The sequence below is a fragment of the Phoca vitulina genome, unplaced genomic scaffold (assembly GCF_004348235.1).
Source record: "Phoca vitulina isolate PV1807 unplaced genomic scaffold, GSC_HSeal_1.0 scaffold31, whole genome shotgun sequence".
In the NCBI taxonomy this organism is placed as follows: domain Eukaryota; kingdom Metazoa; phylum Chordata; class Mammalia; order Carnivora; family Phocidae; genus Phoca; species Phoca vitulina.
In genome coordinates, this window is record NW_022589734.1 from 4,188,810 (window position 1) to 4,214,953 (window position 26,144).

Sequence of the window (26,144 nt, forward strand, 5' to 3'; positions counted from 1 at the left end):
GGTCTGATCTGGACAATTCACGTCACCGTCGCTGTGCCCTGGCCAAGTAAGGCCAACACCAAATCATGGTGCCAAGTGAACCCCCCCACCGCCCCAGCTCTCCTCTGAAGCCGCCCTTCCGGAGCCATGTTTGCGCCCCGACCAGCCCTGCCATCGTCCACAGCCCCCGTACTCATTCTCTGCAGCTGCAATCTGACGCTGTCACCAAGCTCTTCTCCCACTCTAGAACGCGCCTTCTTGTCCCTGCCACGAAATACCTCCAGCCCTCCTTCCCACAGGACGGCTTGCTCCCAGCTCTCACTGCTCATGTCCTTCTTCCCTGCTCCTAAGTTTCCATGACTTTTAGCCACGCTGCATCAATCTTTAATTCATGCACTTATTTTTTTTTATTATTATGTTATGTTAGTCATCGTACATTACATCATTAGTTTTTGATGTAGTGTTCCATGATTCATTGTTTGCGTATAACACCCAGTGCTCCATGCAGAATGTGCCCTCTTTAATACCCATCACCAGGCTAACCCATCCCCCCACCCCCCCCCCTCTAGAACCCTGTAATTCATGCACTTATATTACAAATATTTTTAGTGTCTGTTGAGTATAGTGTCCGTTAAGCACAGCTCAGTGCATTTAGGTGCAGTTCACTGTACAAACACTGTGTTGGGTCCGTTGGACAAAACCCGATGGGACACACATTTACTCTGCAGGCTGGCTGGAGATGGAAGTGACACTGATCATATAAAAGGCAAAGTCAAGCGGGGCAGGGGCTCAGAGAATGAGGGGCCCGCACCCCCGCTTGGAGGCGGGGAGATGGAGGGCCTGTGCAGAGAAAGGGCCTTCTGTGCTCGCCTGGGCAGCACGTGAAACAGGACGGCACAGAGCAGATGAGCGTGGCCCCTGCACAAGATGACAGGCAAAGTCATGAAGCATTCCATGTTTTGAAAAAGGAAAAAAAAAGGCCTTTTGACTTGGCTCAATGAGAAGCCGGTAGGATTTTGAAATCCTGCTGCTCCGACGGCACCTCCTCCAGGAAGGCCTCCACCCTCCTGGCTGGGGCAGTTGCCCGCACCGTGCACCAACTGTGCCCAGACCGGGTGCAGATGCCTCTTTCTCCCTCTGGTCCGTAAGCAACATGAGGATGGGCAGGTACCCCCCTTCCCTGGCTTTAGTGGGGGTCACATCCAGGGCAGCCACACCATAACAGAGAAGTCAGGCTGTCTCTCCAACTGTGGGTTGCAGCAAACTCAGTTAAGCTGCAGAATCAGAGTGAACATGCTGATTCTGTTCTAGAGAGACCACGGGCGCCCGGAGTCACACTGGTGAACGAAGAGGTGGGGCGGGAAAGAGTCAGGAGACCACTGAGACAAGCAGGACCTCCCGTAGGCAGGGCAGTGGCTCTGGGAAGGAGGTGTGGGCGCCTCACACCTGGGGTGTTCTCTCCTCCAGAGAATGCATGCTCCGAGAGCACCTCAAGGCCCTCCCACAGCCTGGCGGCCACTCCAAAAACAACATGACATACACGGTCTGCCTGGCTGAGGACACTGCTGGTCGGCAGCTCCTGGGAGTGCTTCCACCACAGCCCCGGACACACGTCAGCGCTAGGTGACATCTCCATGGGATCTGTTTACCCGGAAAGCATCAACGATGGCCCACACTGACTCCTGCATGCTTTCAACTCTCTCCACCCTTCGGTACTGCTGACGCTCCGGACAGCCCCTCCAGCCGGGCTGCACTTGTCAAGGGGGTGCGCTGGGAGGCCAGAGGTCAACATGGCCAATGGATCAATAAGGTCACTGGGCGTGCACAGGGAGAACCTGGTAGTTCTCCCTGAATTAAAGGCCAACAGGACATGAAACCCTCAGCCATGTGTCAGGACTTTGTCTTGCAAGACTCGAGGGGCACTGAAACAAAACTTTTTATAGACGCCCATTACTGTCATTACTCCTCAGGCAAGAGGCCTCCACTTTCCTTGAGAAGCATCAGTTCCTCTCCTTTCTGTACATATTCCCTGACAACTCCGACCTCCCGTCACTATCTGGGGGCCATCAGTCTGTTACTCAGAGGTCTCAGTTCTGACTTGGGTTCAGACACCCTCTGTCTGGCCGTAGGTACATGTCTTAACCTCTTGCCGCGGCAGATTTTAACAGGAAGGGCGAGCTGGGCTGCAGTCTGGGCCCAAAGCTGCAGCTCCGGCAAAGCCCGTCTTTATAGGACAGCCTGGCCTGGGCCTCCCTGCCAGCCTACCATGTCTGCGCTGTTCTCTCCATGAGGTGAGTCCGATCCCCTTAACGAGCTCTCTAGGGATGCTCTCCTGTACCCGGCCTGCTTCTGAGACAAGTTCCGCTCTCTGCTGTGCGTAGACTAGAGCAGAAATTTAAAACATCTTTCTTTTCTACCAAAGGGGCTTAAGTGTCTTCTCCCCCCGAGACACTCTTTCTTCTTGGCAAACGTCTTATAATCTACTAGATTAGAAGCTCTCTGAGGGAAAGGCCCACATTTCAATGATAATCTATAAACCTTAAAGATCATCAAATGCTCGCTGGGAAAGCTCAGGGTATGCTTCTCATTTTCAAGGATGAAAGTTTTCTCTCCTGGTATGAGACGCTGTCAATGAACTCAAGGACACCGAGCAGCAAACTCAGGGTATCGCACTTGCCAGGCGAGGGGTGGGAGAGGAGAGGGCGGATAGCGCTTCTACTTGGTTTTGGAAATTTTAGCTTCTGTGAAAGAGAAAGGCAAACATACCTCGTGGGGATTGGAATGCTGCCATGTTTCCTTTCCCTCAATATTAAATTTCTCCCACTAATTCTACCCCTGCTCTGTATCACCTTGAACACAAGTTGAAAACCTAAACCTCTAGAGGACGTGCTTAAGGCAGAAACTTATGCAATTCCCACTTGAAGTCATGCAGCTGGGTGAGCTCAGATTACTGATGACTGCTCCAGCCTCCCTCAGTTCCCAGCAGAAGCCTTTCAAAAGGTTCCTGCAGTTTTGTTCATTAGGGATGATGAATAACGTGCAGACATTTCCCCAGTGTTGGGGATCTTAGAACAGGATCGATTTAAATCTTTGGGGAGGGGGGCAAGGGAGAGGGAGAGAGAATGCCTGTGTGTGAGCAAGAGACAGAGAAGAATATGAAGAACATGATGACAGATAGGGGGAGAGAAGGTGAGAGATACAGAAATCCTAGATGTTCAAGACACAGCTGATAGAAAACAGGGCAGGAATGGTGCTTGATATGTGAACAACATACTGACTCTACGGGTCCAACGGGGTGAACGGTTTGCCCAAACTTGACAAGTTAAGCAGGTTTTGGAAATATTTAGGTGGAAGTTGCAAATGAACAGAGGTCCACTTGGGCAAACAGGAGTGATGTTGTTGAACACAGCACCTGCACTAGCCTACGCTGTAAGGTCTGACACAGTCGGGTCAGGTGTGGGTAGAAGGTCTTCCTATAAACCACAGGAATAAGGAACTGATAGGAAGAATATCAAGGGAGTAACCTGCACGTACCAGTTAATGGTATTTATATACATCTGAGTCCCCCTAACAATGGCCTGCCAATGAAACATTTCTGGACAGTATCAGGAAATCAGCCATTTTGGTATAAGACTTTGTACAAAGTCTTATGGAACCGGACCCCAATTTTGTAACTTATTTACTCTCTATAAAACTCTACACACCCAAGGTCAATGCTAATGTTCTTTCATGTTAGTCCTAACTCACATCAAGTAATAATAAAAAAAAATTGTACAAACGAGCTGTTTGCAAGGACAGAAAACTGCAGCAGGTTTGTGTATTAGTCATGAGCTATGTTGTTCTGCAGAACCAATCATCTCTTAACAATTTCAGAGGCTTACAACATTGCAAGTTTACTTCTTGCTCACACTACATGCCCACTGAGGGCTGGCGGGGGGCTCTGCTCATCACTGTCACTTGGGGTGTGGGTTCGAAGATCAGATACCATCTTGAATGTTGCTGGTTGATGTGTTACAGGACTCGAGGCTGTCTCACTGGTAATTAAATGCTCCAGACCAGAAGGGACATATCAATTCTGCTCACAGCTCATTGGCCAGAACTAGACACACGGGCCGGCCCCATCTCAAGGGAAATACTGGCAAGAGGCACCAATGACATCCACACTCTGTTATGTGCAGCTCATTCTTTTAAAATGTCTCAAATACACATCATATGGGAAGACACTGATATGATTTCCTGGATGCCCTGTGTCCTTAGAGAAATAGCTGACGTCTCTAGACCACTTTCTATGTCAATTACAGGAGAGCAGAATGGGGCTGACCAAGTCACCTCAGCAGTGAGGGGTTTCAGGAGCCTTCCCCGGTAACAATGTAACAATAGGCAAACTTAAAGCATCAGTACCAATACCACGAGAAGCAGTGATCTGGTGAAGGGCGGGGACCCTCCAGGTAGACACACGCATAGCCCCCCTGGTTCTAGCACCTACTAGCCGAGCAGCCCTGGCCAAGTGACCTGCCTTCTCTGTGCTTTATTCACCATCTGTGAAGGGGGACAGTAATAGTACCTTCCCCCCCGGTCACTGTAAGGGTGGAATGAGGAGTAAGGCGCTAGAACAGTGCCTGGCAGTGCATGGTGAGCCCTGGTTTTTGTCAATCCTATTCTTTTTCTTATCCTCATCATCTGGACCTCCCTTCAGCCATATTTCTTTCAAACTAATTTGCTACTGCAACAAGCAAATTGCATTCCTCACAATAATCCTGTGAAGTAGTTTTAAGTATCCCCGCTTAAATCATGAGAAGACCCAAACCAACTCAGGTTTCAAATCTATCTGTCCGAGGCTGTCTTCTTTCACTGCAATGTTCTACGTGGTTTGCTCCCATATCGTGAGTGCAAGGGGGTCCACTTAATGTAAGGAAAATGACCCAGTACGTGTTATTCCTCCACTTGTGCTCAGAACTCTCCAAAGAGGGGCTCCTGGGTGGCTCAGTCATTAAGCGTCTGCCTTTGGCTCAGGTCATGATCCCGGGGTCCTGGGATCGGGCCCCCGCATCGGACGCCCTGCTTGGCGGGAAGCCTGCTTCTCCCTCTCCCACTCCCCCTGCTTGGGTTCCCTCTCTTGCTGTGTCTCTCTCTGTCAAATAAATAAGTAAAATTAAAAAAAAAAAAAAAAAAAAAAGAACTCTCCAAAGAAGCTGTTCTGCTAATCCAACAAATAGAAGTCAACATTTTCTCCATCGGGCTATATGCTGTATGCTTGGCAGAGTTAAGACAGCAACTCTCAGCTCTCTGTATGCAGAGCGGGCCAGGCTCAATCAAGCCTCAGATGCCGGCCAGGAACCAGGAAAGAAAGGGTGGGGATGAAAGATGGCAAAGTGGAGATCCAAACTCTGCAGCCTGCAACTCAAATATTACAGTATTTTTATCCATGCCTTTAGTCTATATGTTATATACATACACAGTCTATATGTTATATACATGCATGACAAGCTCGAAGATGCGTTTCAGTCCTAGTCTGAAAGCTGCTACTTTTCCACCTTGACTACAGCCATATCCTTTTGCCTGAGGGCCTGATAAGGTGCCAGAAACCCACCCTGTTTGTCCCTGTCTGTACTAGACCGGGAGGGTCCCCCTGGAAGGCACAGGATGATCAAGTAGCAGGACTGGTCAATAGGTAATTAAATGCTCCAGACAGTAGGGACGCGTCAATTCTGCTCACAGCTCATTGGCCAGAACTAGACACACGGAACCAGGAAAGTCCTTTAAACAGAGGTTGGTACACTACAGGTTGTGGGCCAAATTTGGCCCAATGCTTATTTTTGTAAATAAAGTGTTACTGGACCACCCATTTGTTTATGTATCACCTACAGCAGCTTTCACACTACGATGGCAGAGTTGAGTAGTTACATGAGAAACCATATGGCCCCCAAAGTCTAAAATAGTTACCATCTGGCCTGGTACAGAAAAAGTTTGCTGAGCCCTGGTCCCGAGTGCTGCAGTAAGGGAGGGTGCTGGGAGCAAAGGTCCCTGCCGAGCAAGAATGGGGTCGCTCTGGGGCGCCTGGGGGGGCTCAGTCGGTTAAGCGTCTGACTTTTGGTTTCAGCTCAGGTCGTGATCTCGGGGTCGTGAGATCAAGCCCTGCATCAGGCTCCGCACTCAGCCGGGAATGTGCTTAAGATTCTCTCTCTCTCCCTCTCCCTCTCCCCTGGCTTGTGCTCGAACGCCCCTCTCCCAACATGCACGTGCACGCGCTCTCTCCCTCTCTCTCTTAATAAATAAATAAATACATAAATAAAATCTTAAAAAAAAAAAAAGAATGGGGTTGTGTTGATTACCACTCACGGGCAAACCCTTAGGCCCAAGGGCATAGGGCTCGCTTCACAAATATTTTCTTACGTGCCAGATACTAGGACACAACAGTGGGCAAGATAAACTCAATCTCTGTCCTTTGGGAATTTAAAATTGTGTGTAGGGATAAAGATGGGGCCTAAGGGAAAGAGAAGGCACAGAAATATGTAAAAAGGCAATTACAGGCCAAATAATGGTGGTATATTTACACAGCAGTGAAACAAATGAGTTGTAGCCATAAAGGTCAACACAGATGCATCTTGGCAATAATGTGGAGAGAAAAAAAGCCCACAGAAAAATACGTGCCATATGAGTTGACTTACTAAAAGCCCCGAGCCATGCAAAATGAAATGCAGTATTGTTTATGGATCCCAAAAGATGAGGCATTATAAAGAAAAGCACGGTGAGGAGTAACAGCATAGCCAGGCTCATGGTTAGTGGGAGGGTGGCAGGGGGACAGGGATGGCCATGGAGGGGCTGTGTAGGGCATTTCAAAAGTCACGACCATATTCCTTTTCTAGAACTGGGGGGTGAGTACACAGAGATGCATGGTGTCAGAATCTTTTCTAGCCGACCTATATTTCATTAGCCCTTTTATGTCTGCTCGATATTTAATCGACTAAATTTTATAAGTAGAAACATGGGATGAGCACTAGGATGCAGTAAGAAAGACCCCAGAAAGTGCTCTGGGCACACAGCGGAGGGACCACTAACTCAGATGCGAGGGCCAGGAAGAGAATCCCTACAGAAAATGGCACATGTCACTTAAGGACTGGAACAAATTTCACCCTGAGAAGAAGTCAGGAAAGAGTGTTCTAGCAAAGAATAGCCTGTGCAAGAGCCCAGAGATGCAACAGATCGCAAAGTTTTCAAGGAACTGAAACCAGCAAGCGAAGTGCTGCGTAGGGAAAGCAGGGCTGGCGAGGCTCCCCTGGGGCCACGCTAGTAAGCCTCGTGAGCCACAGGGAAAAATGTGTGCTTGGGGCACCTGGGTGGCTCAGTTGGTTGAGCATCTGCCTTCGGCTCAGGTCATGATCCTGGAGTCCCGGGATCGGGTCCCGCATCAGGCTCCCTGCTCAGCGGGGAGTCTGCTTCTCCCTCTGATCCTCCCCCTCTCATGCTCTCTGTCTCCCATTCTCTCTCTCAGATAAATAAATAAAATCTTTAAAAAAAAAAAAAGAAAAATGTGTGCTTTATTCCAAAAGCAACTTGAGCCTTGGAGGGATTTCGGCCAGGGAGTGTAGAGACATGATCAAAGTTGTCTTTTAAAAAGATTGTTCTTGCTGTGGCAACGTCAGTTTACTCAGCTAGCCTCAAGTCCCCTCTGGTTTCTGCTGGGCTGAGAACAAGGCCAGGGACTGTATGCATGTAGCAATGACGGGACACCCCTACTGCTTAAACAAGTGAACAAAACCAAGAAGGTGTCAGGCCAAAATTAGCAGGCACGTCATTAATACAGCAGACGCTTATTGACTATAGACCACAATAAGCAGAAACACAGAAGTTTTGTGTAGGTCACTTTTTTGTATGTTGAAATACATACTAGTGCACTAGTGCAGATAAATATGAGTGCACTAGCTTACAATGGAAAAGACACTCCATGGTGTCTTTGCAAAGCCAAGCAGATGAGCCTTCTCTAAAAGGAAGAATCTCCTACCATATGTCAACTTTATATTAATAGATTGTAATCTATCATTCTCATTTTATTTTTTTTAAGATTTTATTTCTTTATTGGAATGAGAGAGCAAGAGCACAAGCAGGGGGAGTGGCAGGCAGAGGGAGAAGCAGACTACCTGCTGAGCAAGGAGCCCCACGTGGGGCTCGATCCCAGGACCCTGGGATCATGAACTGAGCTGAAGGTAGCTGCTTAACCAACTGAGCCACCCAGACGTCCCATACCATTCTCATTTTATTTTATTTTTATTTTATTTTTTTTAAAAGATTTTATTTATTTGACAGAGAGAGACACAGTGAGAGAGGGAACACAAGCAGGGGGAGGGGGAGAGGCAGAAGCAGGCTTCCCGCTGAGCAGGGAGCCTGATGTGGTGCTCGATCCCAGGACCCTGGGATCATGACCTGAGCCGAAGGCAGACGCTTAACGACTGAGCCACCCAGGCGCCCTCATTCTCATTTTAAACAGGCATTCTATCTAAAAATGTCTAATTCTAATAAATAAATAAATAAATAAATAAATAAATAAATAAATAAATAAAATATAAAAAATAAAAATGTTTAATTCTTTAAAAGTATAGGCAAGTGAAGACTAAAAGTGCTACAAGTACTTTTAAATCAGAGCAACAGGAAAATCAGTTAAAAACCACACTTCTCTAGTGGCAAGAATAATCATGGGTATACACGATGCTACCAAGAAAACAAAACAGAAGACCAGCCCTGTCTTCTGGTTTCGTCATTACACCGCCTGAGCCACCCAGGCGCCCCGGAGTGAGTGACTTAATGTCAGTGAGTTGTGCACTTACAAATGGCTACAGTGGGAAATTTTATGTTGTGTATATTTTATCACAATAAAACAAAAAGTTCCCAAACACAGATGCCTTAATTGGGCCACACAATGGCTGAGTTTATTACAGACTAGACTTATCTCTCATTGTTGAACTCAATCGTCTTGGTTCCCTTAAAAGTCTGTGGATTCCTTGGGGAAGTCCCCCAAGGTCACAGCAAGTCCTTGGCCGAGTCAGGGCATCCCCGTCCACCTAGTTACGGTAGCCCACGTGGGAGCCCACGTGGTAGCCCACATGGTAGCCCACACGAGCGCCCGCTACCGGCCACTATGGAAAACTTTAAAAACCCCTGTCCTCAGGGCAAAACACGCCTCAGAGAACACTTGGTTGCCAGGACGGGGAGATGCATTAGAGGGGGGATGTTGTGAGGGCAAATATGGTCACCTAATTTTTTTCACTTCATCTTCTTTAAACAGCATCCACAGAACAATCCATTAGGCTGCCAAAATACTGTAGCAAGTGACCCCGCTCTGAGGTCAAGCAGCGTGCTGCCAAAATAAACGCATCGCGCCCCATCTGACCCTGCGAGCAAACTCCCTGTGAAACATCCGTCCCTGCAGGACACAGAGAAGAGATAGCAATACTATGTTTTTAAAAGTACCTTTCCTAGGGGCGCCTGGGTGGCTCAGTCGGTTAAGTGTCTGCCTTCGGCTCAGGTTGTGATCTCAGGGTCCTGGGATTGTGTCCCGCATCGGGCTCCATGCAGAGCAGGGAGTCTGCTTCTCCTTCTCCAACCCTCCCCCCTGCTCATGCTCTCTCGCTTTCTCTCTCAAATGAATAAATAAAAAAATCTTTTAAAAAATTACCTTTCCTAGGTCTTTGATTCCTTGGCAAGATGGACTTTTAAAGGACTCAGCTCAACATTAGCTAGAAACATGACATTGGCGCCACCAAGTCTCAGCAAGCACCTTAGAGTTCAGAAAGGGACAGGAGGGGAGGGGAAAGAGGGAGGCAGGAAGGGCTGCTGGGGGGAGGCAGCCCTCGCAGTCACCGCGGGAGACACACAGGCCTCCCAGCTGAAAAGAGAGAAGGAAAAAGAAACACCCACTTGTTCCACGGAAACCATCAACAAAGCCAACATCTATGAACTCTGAAAGTGGCCACTTGTAACTCATTTCTCCCTATTCCTCCTCCAAAAGTTGGCTTCTTTGGAAAGTTGGGGGAGGGGCTCAAAACAAAGCAGCCACGGGAGGCTCAGGGTCCTTCTGAGAGCCCTGTTCTGAGTGCCACAGAGGAGACAGGCACTGCTGGAGACAGCCATCCCCGTGGGCTGGGGGCTCCGAGGGCCCTCGGTCCCCAGTGCTCACGCTGGACATGGTAGGAGACAGTCCCCAAGCCCAGAGCAGGCTTCAAGGGCCAGCCCTTTTGTTTCCCAGATGAAGAAAGGGCGTCGGCAGGATCCAGCAACCCCACTTCTGGGTACATGCCCAAAAGAGCTGAAAGCATTACTTGCACAGCACGTCCACTGCAGCGTGATTTAAACAGCCAGGGGGGCGGGGGGAAGCAAGCCCAAGAGGCCATCAGCAGACAAACAGGCAAACAAAATGCAGTCTGTACCTGTAAGGGAGTATTACTCAGGCGTAAAGAAGAAAGTCGGACACAGGCTACGACATGGGTGAACCTGGAGGACATTAGGCTGAGTGAAATAAGCCAGCCACGAGAGGACACACACTGGATGAGTCTACTTTTGCACGTCCCTGGCATCATCACGTTCACAGAGACGGAGAACAGAAGGGCGGTTGCCAGGGGCTGCAGGTGTGGGGGGCAGAGGGGAACGGGGCGTTCGTGTTTGATGGGGACAGAGTTTCAGCTGGAAATGGATGGTGCTGATAGTTGCACAACAAAGTGAATGTACTTAACATAACTGAGCTCCACACTTAGACATGGCTGAGATAGTCAATTTTATACGTTTTTTTTTACCACAATTTAAAATTTCTTTTAAGTTTATGCAAAGAATTAGAGTGTGATCAGAGAAAGAAGCTAGTGAATTCTGAGTGGACATCAGGAAGGCCTCTCTGAGGAGGGAGGAAGGGTGGAGGGTGGAGCACTCCGGCATCTCTCATTTCTGTTGCTCTCTGACCACCCCACATCTTTATCTTTTCAGGCTGTTCTCCAGCCGCCACCTCCCCCTCCAGCCTCATGCAGGTCTGAACTCAGCAGGGTGATGGAGCTAAGGCACCTTATCAGCCCTGGGTGGGAGAGAAGGCTGTCGTCCCAACTTGTGTGAAAACCTCGGAAGACACCCAGGAAAGCGAACACTGCAAGTCATGGTCAGCCGCTGGAGACCCACCACGTTGGGCAGTTAGTGAAGAACTGGGTTCTGGTTTGCCCAAACCAGTTGCAAAGATTTGCCCGCTGTTGGCCTTTTTTGCTAACTCTGCAAACTTGAGGTCATTTGTCTCCAAAAGAATACTCAGCTAGTCAAAGGGTGAGCTAATGTATGAAAGTGACATCATAATTCTGTGTTTCAAAAACAGGCCCAGTTCGGGATGAGATGAACAGACTTCTTCTGGCCTTGGCGTTCCCAGGCCAGTTGCCACCATCTGTCTGTGAGCTCGTTTGGAACAGCGACCAGCTGAAAGCCACAACCAGACATAAGGGAATGGGGCTCTCTTGACAACCTCTTGGCCTAAACTAAATCTCACATCCAGTTGACACTGAAGAAGAAAAGGTCTGGAAGAAAAATGCATGATTGCCTGGGAAATTGACATGTGCTCAGCCATCTCAAGTAATTGGCTTCAAATCATAGAACACACAAATCAGATTTTTAAAGATTCCCCTCCATGAGATGGAGAGCGATCTAGGCACCTCCTCTGTCCCTCTACCCGCCTCACTGCATCTTTCCTCTGGGCCCAAAGCCTAGTCAAGTCCTCATTCAAAACCTACATGTGCAGGCCCAGAATGCTATTCATGTCTGCAATGACCTCAGTCCTCAGGCTCTCCATGAGGAAATGTCCTTAGAGCCCAGAGTAAACCTATTTGTCTCAGGGGGCCAGAGTGATGAGGTGTACTTCGTGCCCATCTGCAGGTTTAAATATCCGCTACGGAATGACCTTGGCTGAGATGTATCCTCGGCAGCTACCCTGGCTCCACTTCACCATCAATCTGTGTTATATTCGAAAGGCTGGATAAAAACTGGGGAGCTGGCCTGTACCCCCCCATGGGACACTTGGCATTCCCAAATCTGGTATGCATCACTGGGCCCTGAGGGAGGATATAGAATATGTGGAATTCTGCTTTCTTTATTTTCAAAACACTAGTTTCAGGTCCTACAGGCTTAAATAAAATGCTGGCTGTGGGTCAAACCATTGGCTGGACAGAGTTCGAGCCAAGGACTCTAACACTGATGCTGGAGTCCTGCCTAAAAGCCCCACACGCCAGTATGAGTGAAGCAGAACACGTACTGTTGATATCGGTTCCAGTCTTTGAGTGAATTTGGTGAACTGCATGGATGGAATATAGAGGAACAATACCCTGACTCTTTATAATGATGAAAAGTTTCTCAAACTTACCAGAAACCCCTGATGAGATTTTTTTTTCCATTTTTTAGGGAGGCATCACTCATCCCTCCAAAATTCTTATTGGGTTATTGGGTATCTACTGGGCAGGCACCGTGCGACACACAGAGGATGCAAGATCAGCTCTGTCCCCTCGCTCATAGAGCTACAATGAAGATAATGGCAATGATCCATGGGGAAATAAACTAAAAATGGTAGGGAAAGGGAAGATGGTGACCCTATGTCATCATTCATTCTTGACCAGCCCCTAATTTTAGGCTCATTAAAACATGATTTGCACACAAATGTCCTCACCAAGTCACTGAGACTTTATTCTGACTGCTACCAGTTCCTTAATCAATAGTTATGGAACACGGTTGAGCTCACTTTTAAACCCAGCCAACTCTTTTGGTGTCCTGTCCAAATCAATCTAGTTCATGAGGATGTCCTGAGAAATCTCAGCACATTATCTCTAGAATTTATAACCAGCTATATGACAGCTTCAGTTGTCCTTTATCCTCACCTTTACCATGTGGGAATTGAACTAATCCAGCGTTACTATTTCACAATCATACACCTACATCTCTTCTGTACTACTGTTACATAGATTTCCATCCTGTTAATGAGTTCATTCATTCAACCAACTCATATTTAGATACCCTTTCTGTGCCAGGTACAGAGGACATAGTGGAGAAAAAGAAAGATAAGATCCTGCTTTTGTGCAGTTTACTCTAGAGTGGGTGAGTGGTATGCATGGAAATGCAAATAAACAAATATATTTTCAGGGAGTGGTAGATGTTTAAAACAAGGTGATTTTAAAGGAATTTCTGAGTGCCGAGTGGACAGGTGGTCTGAGAAAGGTTGGCAGAGGTCACATGAGCAGAATTGTAGTGACAAGACGTGGCCGGGCCCACAGCGGTCAGGGATGGAGTATTTCTGGCAGAGGGAAAGGCTCGTACAAATGACCCAGGGAACAAGTGAGAGCCCAGCATGTAAAGAACCAAAAGTCAGTTTGGCTGGAATACAGTGTGGAAGCAGCAGGGGTCAGACCACACAGAACCTCCTGGACCATGGTAGGAGTTTACATCGCACGATAAAAGCTGTTGGAGGGTGTAGCAAAGACCACTAGTCATCCCCGACCCCCACTCTCCCCCTCTTCTTGCAGGCAGATGTCCGTACAAAACGAGACAGCATTTCCCAGCCACGCTTGCCATTGGGGGGGGGGGGGTAGGTTACTGAGCTGTGGCCAGTGGGATGTACAAAGTGGCACCTACCAGTTCTGGGAAATGACCTTAATGGGAAGAAGTGCTCCCTCCCCTTCTTTGCCACCCCTCTGCTGGCTGGAATACAGACAGGACGGCTGGATTAGCAAACACGAAGGGTCTGGAACCCTGGTGTCAGCAGACTATCCGAGTCAGCCCTGGGCTGATTACACTGATGGCAGAAATAAACTTCTACGTTGTTTAAATCCCCGTTGTTTTGGTTTTCAGTCTTTCACAGTGAAGCTATTGCTAACTAACACAGAGTGAAGTAGGCGAGTATGAGGTCTGACTCATGTTGTACAAATATCACCCTGGTTGTAAGTGAAGGATGAGTTGTAGAGGTTCGGGCAGGAAGCAGGCAGATCGGTCAGGAAGCTATTATGATTATCCAGGCAAGAAATGAAAGGCTTTGCCTGAGGAGGCTGCTGTGGAGGTGGAGAGAAATCGAGGGACTCAGAATACAATCTGGAGCAAGAGCTGAGGGGACAACTTGATCATGAGCAAGGGAAGAAGAGGTGACTCGCACATCTTTGCCTGAGCCCCTACATGGAGGTGGCTCTCCTTACTGAGACTGGAGAAGACCTGGGAGCAGGGGCTTTGAGCACGTGGGAGGGTGAAGGTGCTATGTTGGCCACAATGGAATTTAAATGCCTATGGAATACCCACGAGGCAGCTGGATAAAGGAGTTTAGGACTTGGTAGGGAGGTCAAAATTGATGATATAAATCATATGGAGATGATTTAATGCCATGTTTCTAGCAGATCCACCAATATAGTAGACCACCAGCCACCTGGAGCGACTTAAATTTAATTAATTAAAATGAACAAAGATTACAGATTCAGTTCCTCAGTCCCACGGGCCACATTTCCAGCGTGACTAGTGGTTTGAGCTCTGGCCAGTGCAGAGAACACTTCCGTCATTACAGCAATTCTCTCAGAAAGCTCTGGTCCAAACCTCTTTAGAAATCGTTCAAGGGGCCCCTGGCTGGCTCAGTCAGTTCAGCGACTGACTCTTGGTTTCATCTCAGGTCATGATCTCAGTGTCATGAGATCGAGCCCTGCACCGGGCTCCATGCTTAGCTCGGAGTCTGCTTGGGAGTCTCTCTCTCCCTCCTTCTGCCCTTCCCCCTGCTCACTCTCTCTCCCTCTAAAATAAATAAATCAATCTTTAAAAAAAAGAAATGGTTTATTATGATTGATTTGCCTTGTCTCATGGGACTACGTGTGAGCGAGAATGGGACAGAAAAAAGAAGTATGCGTTTTCCCATTTGGGTTTCTTTTTTCTTTTATAATGGAGACACACAACAGCTACTATTCCTCCTTTTTTGCCCAAATGCTTCTGGTTCAGGTTTATAAACTGCTGATCATAATTTTCAGTATTTGAAGAGACCCCAGGGCTGTGTAACTTTTCAGAAGGTAATGGTCCTATGGTTTTCATTTGTTCTTTCATTCCAAGTTGATCATGAACCCTTTTAAAAGGGCGGAAGGAAGCAAAGGTGATCTTGCAGGTGCTGGAGGCAGCCTCACCTGTCCCCTGGATGGCCCCCGCTCCCCGCAGATGCTGGAGCAGAGCCACGAGGGAGTGGAAAAGCCAACTGTGCAAATATTCGCTTCCACTGTCACAAGACTGAAAGGAAAAATGCCAAAAAGGAGAGCTTAGAAAAACAGCAAAAGAGCAATTATCCCCTGAAGAGAACATGAAATAAGACCCTCCAGTGACCCCACAAAGGAAATGGAAAATCAGATCCAACCAGGAACAGGTCAGAGAACACCACTGTGTTCTTGGATATGATTACAAAGGGAAAAATGGGATTTGGGCTCCGTGATAGCCTGGGACTTCAGCTTGGGCCTCACTGGGTGGTGCCTTCTGTCATTCAATTAAACCCTAAGAACAAGATTCATGTAATCCTAGAGTAACCTGATACTCCCTGACGATTCCAAACTCATGTGAAAGTTCTAACAGTAATCCTTACACGTGGCTCATAGGGTCTATGTGCGTGAGGTTCAAGAAACCACCTAGAACACGAGGAAGCTGCACGATGTCCAAAGAAGACCATTTTTTCAGTGATAAAACTGTCAAGAAGAGGAACGGTTTTGGTAAATTTCATTTATGGGTAAATTTCATTCATTCATTTCATTACAGATTTGGAAGATGAGTTCTCCATGTAACTTCGGCCAGGGATGCCGTAGACATCAAAGGGGGAAATTACTCCGTCAGCCTTGTTAGACTGCACAAACTAGTATTGCTTCCTGGCAGCCCACGGGACAAGAAAGGTAGGACCCCCAGAGTCCTCTCCCCAAAACAGAGAACAAAAAGCCGGTGGTGGCTCTCCACTGCCCAAACCTCTTGTCCCCTTGGCCTGAGCTCTTCGGGAAAAACTTCCCAGCCCTTCCTCCACTGCATCTCTGCCTGGCCCCCACTGCAGGGGTTCATATCTGGGCTGACCAGGCTCCTCAGTGAGAGGGGCTGAGGTCAGGCTTGGGAAGGTGCCTCGCCCTCAGCATGTTGGAGAGCGAGGCCAGAGAGCCGGAGCAGAAGCTGAACCACGAAAGGGACAGGGGAGCGGGGAGCAGGGAGCAGGGAGCAGGTCTGAGCCAAGTGGTCAGTGCAGTGAGGAAGTGGGCATGGAGGGCAGGAGGGAAGAGGACAAGGGAGAGCAGGTCCCCCCGGTGGGGCCATGTTCTAGAACACAGACTTCTGAAGTTGGGTGGGAGGACTGTGGCCATCTGTGGATGTGTTCTTGGCAGGCTACAAGAATTTTTAAAATTTTAGTTCTAGTGTCAACGAAAATCTTTGTCTATATTGACGTAAGTGGAACCTGGCTCATCTAGATGAGTAGCCTGTAACCCAGGGTGGACCTGAGATTTCTAGGCCCACGTCTGCATCTAGAGGTACACTCACAAAGGCCAAATGTCTCCCCACCAGGCTGCATGAACGCAGGCTTCACAGTGGTCCGCATACAGTGGCAGGAGAACTGCGTGGCCACACGCGTATGACGACACGGGCACCAGGACCTCGGCCGAGCCTGGCGTTGGGCAGAGGATGTGAGTCTTGCACCTGCTGTCTCTGTAAAAGCCAACTTCATTAGCACAAGAGTCCCGGGAACAGGCAGCCGTGAAGGTTTCTAGTCTCAATTCCAGTCATAAATGGATTAAATATCTATTTAATTGATGTTTTAATAATGCCACAAATCTAACTGTATCTTCAAGAGAAGTAGCCAGGTTGGGGGAGCCATCAGGAGGCACCCCATTAAAGTGAGGGACTGAGGCGTGCTCGTGAGCAGCGGTGGGATGGGCAGTTGGAGCGGCTCGTGCCGGCAAGCCTTAGCATTGTCAACATCATCTTAGCAAAATTCCACGAAAAGGCATCATGTACGCTGGAATTTTTCAAGTCCAAATGCCAAAATAGATTAAATATGAAATTGAATCTGAAGCTATGTCTTTCTGCTATTTAACCCAACAAGGGCAGGAGGTGATTCTGTTTCACGAGAAGACCATCGTCCATCACATTAAAGTACCGCTATTAATCTGGATTGTACTGGCTTTCAAGTTGGATGTTGTTAATATTTTGCTCTTACAGTTATTTAGAAGTCATAAGAACGAATGCAAACTCCTATGGGATATGTTGTACACGTTTAAATAATCTTATAATAACATTTTAAGACAAAGAAAAAGAGGGCTTTTCGAAACAACCCAGACACTGGAGCCACATAGACCTGGCTTCCACTCCCGGCCCCCCTGACTCTGGTGTGGGACCTTGGGCAGGTTCCCTCTCTTACGTGTCAGGTTTCCATGTGTAAAATGGGGATAGTAATGGTGCCCACACACAGAACCGTGGGGTGGATGAAATATTTAGATTGCACTCAGCACAGCATTAATGTACATTGTAAAAGTCCAGTAAGTGTTAGTTCTTGCTTAGAAGCCCCACTAGTGAAGTAGATAAGGTCCAGGGACAAGCAGTCCCAGTTTCCTTATCTGTAAAATGGGACCATTAGCAGGATCTACTTTATATGGTTAGTATGAAATTTAAAATATATGTATGGAGGTGTGGGGGTGTGTATGAATGAGTAACTTAGCATAGTACCTGAACTTAGAAAACACTCAATAAATACCTTATTATTGTTACCAAACAATTATCATCATGACCTCTTCAGCTTCTCCTTTTTATTCCTTAACATCAGAGTACTACTCCGACACCATGTTCCATACACATTAGGCACGTGCTAGAATGCATGAAAAGGGAGGTCAGCAGGCAAGGTTCCCCTCAGCTATTCTGTCTAGCCCTTGCTCATCAGAATTGCCTATGATTCTTTCTAAAAGGAAAACAGTGAGATTATCTGCTTATCCATCCACCCACCCATCCATCCGAGTGAGGGAGTGATATCTGAGATACCAGACAAAATCGTGCTTTGAGCACTGAGGCCAGCTAAACAGTGAGCAAATGACCAGGGAGGAAGGGCCAGGTGGCCTCCCAGCACCACCTCCCATATACTAAGGGAGGGCAGTCACATGCCCTCCCCAACACACACACACACACACACACACACACACACACACACACACACACACAAAGAGGCCAGTAATATTTATCAACACGGCAAATCGTTTGTATCCCCACATGCAGCTCCATCTCAGGAGCCCCTTGTCGCCTCTACAATCTGAGCCCAGGGCCTTATGCATATAGACAGATAGGCCAGCTTGACAAATTGCACAGATGTCAGGGAAAAAGAGTCAGAAATTCCAAGTCACACCAGAACTAGCGAAAGCTCTCTCTTTCTCGCGTAAAAGTGCTGTGACAGAGTAGGGGTCGGGGGGGGTGGGCTGGATGAGAACAAGAGGGCCCTAATTCCTCCCTCACCCCCACCCTGACAAAGGTTTGGAGAGAGTTCTGAGCCCCTTCTCAGAACTGGCACAAAGCAAAAACCAAGCCCTGATGCTCTCAAAAGGCACAGGGTGGAAGGGACACAGGCACCTTCCAGCTTTCAAAGAAGAGCGGGCAGAACCAACTCTGGGTAGACACAAAGACACAAAGTTCCCTTCTCTAGGAGAATCATCAAAGGCCCCACGGAAGGAGGAAGGGACAGAAAACAGCAGAATAACAGCCTTCAATCAGACACCCATCATTTTCCCAGCTCTGTGTTCCATGCAGGTGGCTCACGGGGAACCCCACACCGGGGCCTCTGAGCTGTCGAACTTGGCCGCCAGAGAGGCCCTGCGGTCTCCTTCTGGGGCATCTGGCCCAGCTGTAGTGCTTCCCTGGCTCCTCAACTCCCCAAAACTGGTTTCTATCGGGGCAGAGGGCACAGCTTTAAAGATGCCTAGAGGCTCCAGGAGTCCAACTTCACAGAGAATCACCACATCCAGAGTCTCAGCAGGAGGGGAAGGGAGGGCCCACCTGCCACGGACTTTGGTGGCTTCCAGGGAGAAGAGTTGAATGGGTCCCCACAATCCAGGAGCGAGCCTAACAGGACATCCCTGCTCAGCCTCAGACACCTGGTCCCTAAAGGCCTGGCTGCTGGGCTCTGGGGCTTGTTCTGGTGGAAGGAACACTTCTCCAAAGGGGGAGGCAAAACCGACAAATAAAACAAGGTGCTGCCCATCATCCCACCCCAAATACTGGCCAGGTCTTACACATTCGTGGACCAGCAACTGGAAGGTGGCAGCTGGGAGCTTTTCCTCCTGAGGAGTCATTTGGAAGGAACAACAGAATACCTGGTGCCACTTTGCAGGAAAGCTCCTCTCCATACCCCGACTCACACCTGTCCTAGGAGCATACATTTTCACACAAATCCCATCAAAAATGGGAGCTGCCATCATCCCGACGTGGAGAGGGGCAAATATACTTTCAAAAGGCACAGGTTAGAAAGGACACCAGCACCTTTCAGCTTCCAAAGACAAGGAGGACGCTCGTGCAGGGGACAGATCATTCCACCCCTGGCAGACCTCCGGGATCTCACTCGGGCCTGAAAATGTACCTGCTTGGGGGCATGGAAATGCTGTGGTAGAACAAGGCAAAAACAGGACTTCAGCAGGTCAATGGCTGCATTAAGGGACAGCAAGCAAGTTTCCTGAGCTAACATTTAAAACTACAGAGAAAATGTATATACTTTTAGGGAAGGGAAAGGGAGAGCTTTTTTGAATATGTGTTAAGATAAATCTTGAAAATGGCTACCAGTAGTCTACTTTAGCGCCTCTTCTCAACAAATAGTGTGGTATTGGATACTCAGGTACTCATGTCCCACAGAAGAGACAAGGTCCCTACATATAATTTGTCCAGGAGAATTCTTCCTTTAGTTTATTATCCTCTTCGGCTCCCAAAGTGGTTAGGGTTTTTAAAATGCAGTCTATGGAGCTCTGAATGCATGTTGGAGGAGAACTACTTTATTAAGTCAGCCACTGGAGAAATGATTATGAAGCAGATTCTTAGCCCCTCTGACCCCCAAGTTATTCTCCTATGGAATCCTAAGCTGGTAGCCAGCCCCAGACCCAAGTTCCTCGTTAGCTGGGTTTTCCAAGCTTGTCGTGAGCTCAGAGAGGCCCTCACCTGAGAAGGCCCTACTGGGAGAGGAAAGTGCTGATTATCTCAATATAGGATGCCTGCTTTTGGCACGACGGTGGCTGTCACGTGGCAAGAAGCAGGCGCCCAAGCAACGCACCCACCATTTCTCTGGATCGTGGCTTCTGATGGTGATCACATGCGTCCTCTCTGCACGATCCTTTATAGGTGAGAAGATGGATCAAGCTGTTAAGTCCCCTTGCCCCAAGACCCCAGTGGATGAGTGATGGAGCACGGCTCACGTCCCACACTGGGATCCCTCCCAGGGGCTTTTCCACTGCTGATATGTGCTTGCACACACGTGTGCGTACATGTGCATGGGAAGGATGGGGGGTGCGGTCTTCACATGCTGCCTCCCGTGTGAGCCACACAACATTGTGGGGAGAACAAAACCGCATCTCTAACTCACTGTGGCTCTGAATGCCCAGCTACTGAGCATGTGGATGTACTTAAGCCACTGAATGTACACTTAATGGTGAAATGGTAAATTTTATGCTACACACATTTAACCACAATAAAAAAAATGTTATTTTCTTTCTCAAATACTTGACATCAGGACAAGATAGTACTCCTGTGGGGAAAACATGTAAAACCTATGTTTGAAATCATGTAGATTACGTTAATCACTAAACTGAACAACAGTTGCTTTTGCCCTCGTTGCCTCTGCCCTACTGGGCAATCATTGCTTCATCCAATGGACATTTCTCAATCCTGGTCTTGCATCATTTGACACCCTGCTCAGCCCCTTCCCTAGCTCCCTGGGCATCAGCCTATTCGGACTTTCCACGGACTACTCAGGCTATCCCCTCCCATCTCCCCCGACTGGTTCTTCTACCTCTGCCCATTTATTTCTCATGTTACACAATCTCTGGGTGATCTCAGTTATTCCGCAGCCCTTAACTGCTACCAGGATGCTCAGGACACACAGACCTTGCTCCTGAATGTCTGAAGAGCCACTCACCTGAGGAATCAACCCCCTCAGATGTCCCTAGGCACCACCAAGTCATCATATCTGAACTGAAGCTGTCATCCTCCCCCACCAAACCTGCCAGAGGAAGGGAGTGGCCAGGAGCTTCAAAATCTACAGGACCTGGATCAGAATGCCTGGGCTGCATCCCTTGCCCCACCAGTGCGAGGGAAATCTATCCACTTGTCCAAGCTGGTCACCCGTCCCCCGGTCATCCTTCTCCCCATTCTTCAGTCAGCTAGGCTGTGGACTGCACCTCCTTATTTCTCCTTCCTTGTGCCCACGGCCTTCTTCAGAATCTTCTCCTTCCTCACCTGGATCCTGCAACAGCCTCCCAGCTTTGAGCCTGGCCTTCTTCCTTGGTCTGCTCTCCTCTGCCGCAGCCTAAATGATCCCCCAAAGCACATAAAGGTTTGCCTTTCTTGCTTGAGACTCTTCGTGAGCCTGGTGCTGTTCGAGGGTCATGGAGGAGAGGACCTTTGTGCACAGTCCCAGCCCCCTTCCCAACCACAGTATCCGGCATGTACTAGGCTCTCTGGCCCCTGAGCACCCCCTGCAAATAGCAAACATCCACTCTCCCTGACCCTACCAAACTCACGGTTCAGGGGTCGCCTTCTGACACTCTCACTTCATCCAGGGCCTGTCCCTGCCTCCCTACCCACTAACCTCTGAGTGTCCCGGAGGGCAGGCCGGTGTGTCTGCCTTTGTGCGCTCAGCACCTGACAGCGCCCCGTAAGGGCTCAAGTTGCTCCCTGGGCACCTAGTAAGTACTCGGATATTTGCCAAGCGAATGAGTGAAGGAGAAAGTAGTCTTGTGTTTCCAAGAAGGTCACCAAAACCCAAAACATAAACTATCCAAAGCAGAGTTTTCCTGGCCTGACACAGTCACACAATCCAAGGGCTGTGCACACCTGCCTGGCTTCATGCCCCTCCAGCACCGAAGTGTAGCTTAGAATTCAAAAGAAGGTTCGGGAGAGACCAGTGGTTTTCCATTTGGTTTGGCTGTTACTGTTATACTGTTACAGCACTATTCAATGCTGTCATAGAGGATCCACTGGGTTTTTTTTTTGTATTTGTTTTCCATCCATGTTCCCCACAAATGGGTCCAGGAAGGGATTGCACAGCTCCACAGAATGTAGTGTAAAAGCCTGGGCCCTGACTTAAGAGCCAGGGGCGACAGAAGCTTACAGATAAAGCAATTTGTCACTGACTCAGAGTTGGTCCATGGCAGAGCGCACACCATCGCTCATATCTCCTGATTTCCAGATCTTTCTACTTCCCCTGTTAGTGTGGTGAACTGCTTTGTTTCAACTGAAGCACCACTAAAATTCCAGTCTGGGAAAAACCTAGTCCCGAAGGATGCACACACAGCTTTTATAACATCCTCCACTGCATGGAAAAGGCATCCAAATATTCCAATTTCAAAATGCCAGATATCAAAATTTCTGTTTTTCCCTCTGTTTCCCAGGAGACAGGACTATCCTGCAAATTTAAAACATCCAAAGAAATAGGCGCTTTGAAGCCTACTTATATTTAGGCAATATATACATGCTGTCCTGCTTAATGGGTCTCAATGGTGGCTCGGAGGAAGAACCCTGGATTCCATCTTCACATGCAAGTAAGGCGAGAACTCCTTCCATGCTCTTCAGACATACAGACATTGTATTTTTTTTTTTTTTTTCAGAGAAAAGTCTCAATATAAACTCAAGCTCGGGCTAACATGTAAGTAGGGATAGAGAGGTTTATTCATCTTTACTTGAAGTTTGAGAAAAATTAGTTGTCAGTGGCGTTTTCTGGTTCTCTGCTGGATGACTCACCCCAGGAGGGTCAGGTCAACGAGAAGCATGGCCCTGAGTGGCCACCTCGCCATCCCGTCTCCTAGGGACTGGAGCTCGCTCACCAGGAGCTTCTACTGACTCAACACTCCGTGGCTATCCCAGGAGCTACGGTTCCTCAGAGGTGGGACAGAGGGAAGGCAGAGAGATGGAGGACAAATACTTCATTACTTTTTTTTTTTTGCTTATACATTAATTCCTTTGCTTTTCAGTCCACCTGCAGGGTGAGTAAAGCTTCTAGTGAAGAAAAGACTGGTGCAGAAACCTTAGTCTGTTCTGATTTCCTAGCTACTCTAGTCTGAACCTGGAGAAAACTAAAATTCTTCTGAAGCTTTAAAAAAAAAAAAAAGCGTTTGTCATAGGCTTTTGGTAAACTCTGACTCACTTCCTTGGTGGAAAAAAAGCCGTGTCAGTAGAGCTGGTGCCACCAGAAGAACGGGCTTCTGGCTCTGTTGTGCTGCTCTGGGGAGGGCCCAGGAATCTGAAGCCAGGGACAGGTGAGAGAGGAGAGAGACAGGCGACGGTGACCGAGCACGCATTCATGGGAAATTGTCCCTTCCCCCAAACACAGTGCAGATATTTGCTCCCCAGCAGAAGTGAGCCACAAGCCAGTAGAAAGTCTCTTGTACTTGACAGTGGTAATCACCGTTCTCTTCATTCCACAGTTCAGCAACTCACCATGTTCTGGCTCAGTCCTTTTTTTTTTTTTTTCTTTTTTTAATGTACAGCATGACTTTGATGCTTAACAACCCAGTTGACTGAAATATGTTCCGGGGAGTCATAGTTCAGAAAGACATCAAATTATAGAAATCCATGCAGAAGTGAGGAAGAGTCACCCTACACCAGCACATTAGGAGTTACTCAACGACTTCAGTGAGAGGCTAAACCCATCAGTACCATGTGAGACGGAGAACATCACCCCGCCCAGAGCAAACTCAAGACTTTTCCGAGTCTAGTTACCAATTAGACGTCGCTTCTCCTTTTGCGAAATACTCAGGAACTTAGCCACCTGTGACATTTCTGGTCACTGCTTGATTATGTGTAAAATTCGTCCAGTTATTTAGGCTGACTGGGTTGAAGGAGGGTTATCTTAATGAGAACGTGAAGCTTGGAGAGAAGTTTTCAAGGAAATTGTTCACTGTTGTCGGGTCCAAAAACAGAACAAAGAAGTGATGTTCAACCACCCAAAGTAACTAAGATACGGTCTTTGCCAGCAAAAAGTAGTATTCATTATTTCAAATCGGGGTTTTGGTGGGGGGAGGTTGTCAATGATAGGAAGGGGGAAGACAGAGATCAAATGAAGAGAGAAACTAGAAAAACTATTTACATTAAAAAAAAAATCTCTCCCATAGACTTAATACGTCTACCACCAAATTAACTTAAGGAGCAATAATCTCTCATGGGCTTCTTTTGAAGAAAGATACATCTGAAACGATACTATGTTTCCATGTCTGTGATGTTATGAGTCCTTGCTGGAGAAAGAGTTCATACCACAACACATCATGTCAGCGTGTAAGGCACAGCGACTATTTCTTTAGTCTTTGATAAGACTTCATTTTCATAAACAAATAAGGAGATGTGATCCACTGATTCTTTTCTCCGTCAGTGGTTCCCTGCCTCTTGCCCAGCAGAGTCAACCTTTTCTCCCCCAACTTTTTTTCTTCTCCTCCCCCGTCCCCCCGGCCCGAGTTAAAGGCACACAATGAAGTCACTGATTTAGCCCGAAGGTGTTTAATTATTTCAGTGTCTCCCAGTGGCCTCCCAGGCAGACACGATGCCATCCACCTTAGCTGGTTCTCTCTCGTTCGGGCCAGCGTGCACTCCGCTTCCATATGAAGACTCATGGGAAGATGCCAATAATCTCTATTTTATGTCCTAATTATACCACCATGGCTCCCTTTGATGACTTGGAAGTTTAAAGTATTTATCTGGAATGCACCTTAGAAAAATTCCAAAGCAGGAAAAAAAAAAAAAAAGCCCTCTGGCAGCCTTGCACATAAAGCTGAAAACTTTCACAAGTCAGCAGCATTTCGCAAAACGAAGAGTCCACCCTCACGGCAAGCTACACAAGAAACAAAATCTGCACAAATCATGACTTCCCCTACTTCCATTGCCAAGCACCTGCAGGACTAAAAAAAAGAATCATACCCAGTTCTCTTCTGAGAAAGTACAAGCCTTTCCAGCAGATGCATTAAGTGAGATTAAAAAACAACAACAACAACAAAAACTCATATGGTTGAAGGGGGAGAAAATGTCAGGACCATTAAAAATGTATTTTCCAAATAATCAATGCCCCCAATTTAAAAACTTTTCTTTAGAGTCAATAAATACTTCAACCCTGTGGCCGGGGTTATCAATACTTTCCTTTAAGCAAAACAAGTTCCCAAGCATGTACTACGTGTGTATAAAACACTAGCAAGCACACTAATTTGGAAATTCAGACGCAGCCTGCCCTATTGACTGGGAGCCTGCCTCTTAACTTCTCATCACCAGCCTCTATCTTGGTCTAAAATTGCCAGAGATGGGCTACCCCGGCCCAGCACATCCCCTATCCTACCCCAAAGCCCATCACAACTTCATTTTCATTTTTGATTCCCCTTGCCCATCTTAGCTCCTCTGCCATCACCAACCTCCCCCTAATTTATTGTTTCAATATTCCCTCAATGAACTCCAAGCACTCACTGATATCCTTTTGCTTTATTCTAACTCTGCTCTATCAGATGCTATATTAACTCAAACAGTGGGCGGCTGGTTGATACTTGGAAATTTTCATTGCCATGATATTTGTCAGGATGCTTTGACTTGTAATCCCAAATTAAGAAAACATAATTATTTATTTATGCCCTGCTTCATTTCAGAAAAAAATGTAAGGCTCCTGGCACAAATATATGCAATAAAGTAGCACTTATATTATGGAAATAGGAAAATGGGACAAAGGAGAAATGAAGGGAGCAAAGTTTAGATGAATTTAGGAGAGAGGCCAGAATTTAAAGTTCAGCTTGTCAGGCTCATCACACACATGGCTGGATTAGATTCTTAGCTTTTGAGCTTCTTAGAAGCCAGTGGAAAGACAGGGACTCACTTACATCGGTGGCTGAACATTATGGTTCACTGGTCAAACCTGGCCTACATTCTGTTTGGGTTAAGTAAAGTTTTATTGGAACACAGCCACACCTATTCATTTA

At 47.6% G+C, this 26,144-nt stretch overlaps 1 protein-coding gene and 1 non-coding gene across 2 annotated transcripts in view; one reads left to right on the forward strand and one right to left on the reverse strand.

Annotated features, from left to right (window-relative positions):
* SLC22A23 (solute carrier family 22 member 23) overlaps window positions 1–26,144 on the reverse strand; it is a 175,289-nt gene that overhangs the window by 103,153 nt on the left and 45,992 nt on the right. The window lies entirely within an intron of this gene.
* Window positions 835–941, forward strand: LOC116645066. The gene has a single exon (XR_004301894.1). It is a non-coding gene; the product is annotated as a U6 spliceosomal RNA (small nuclear RNA).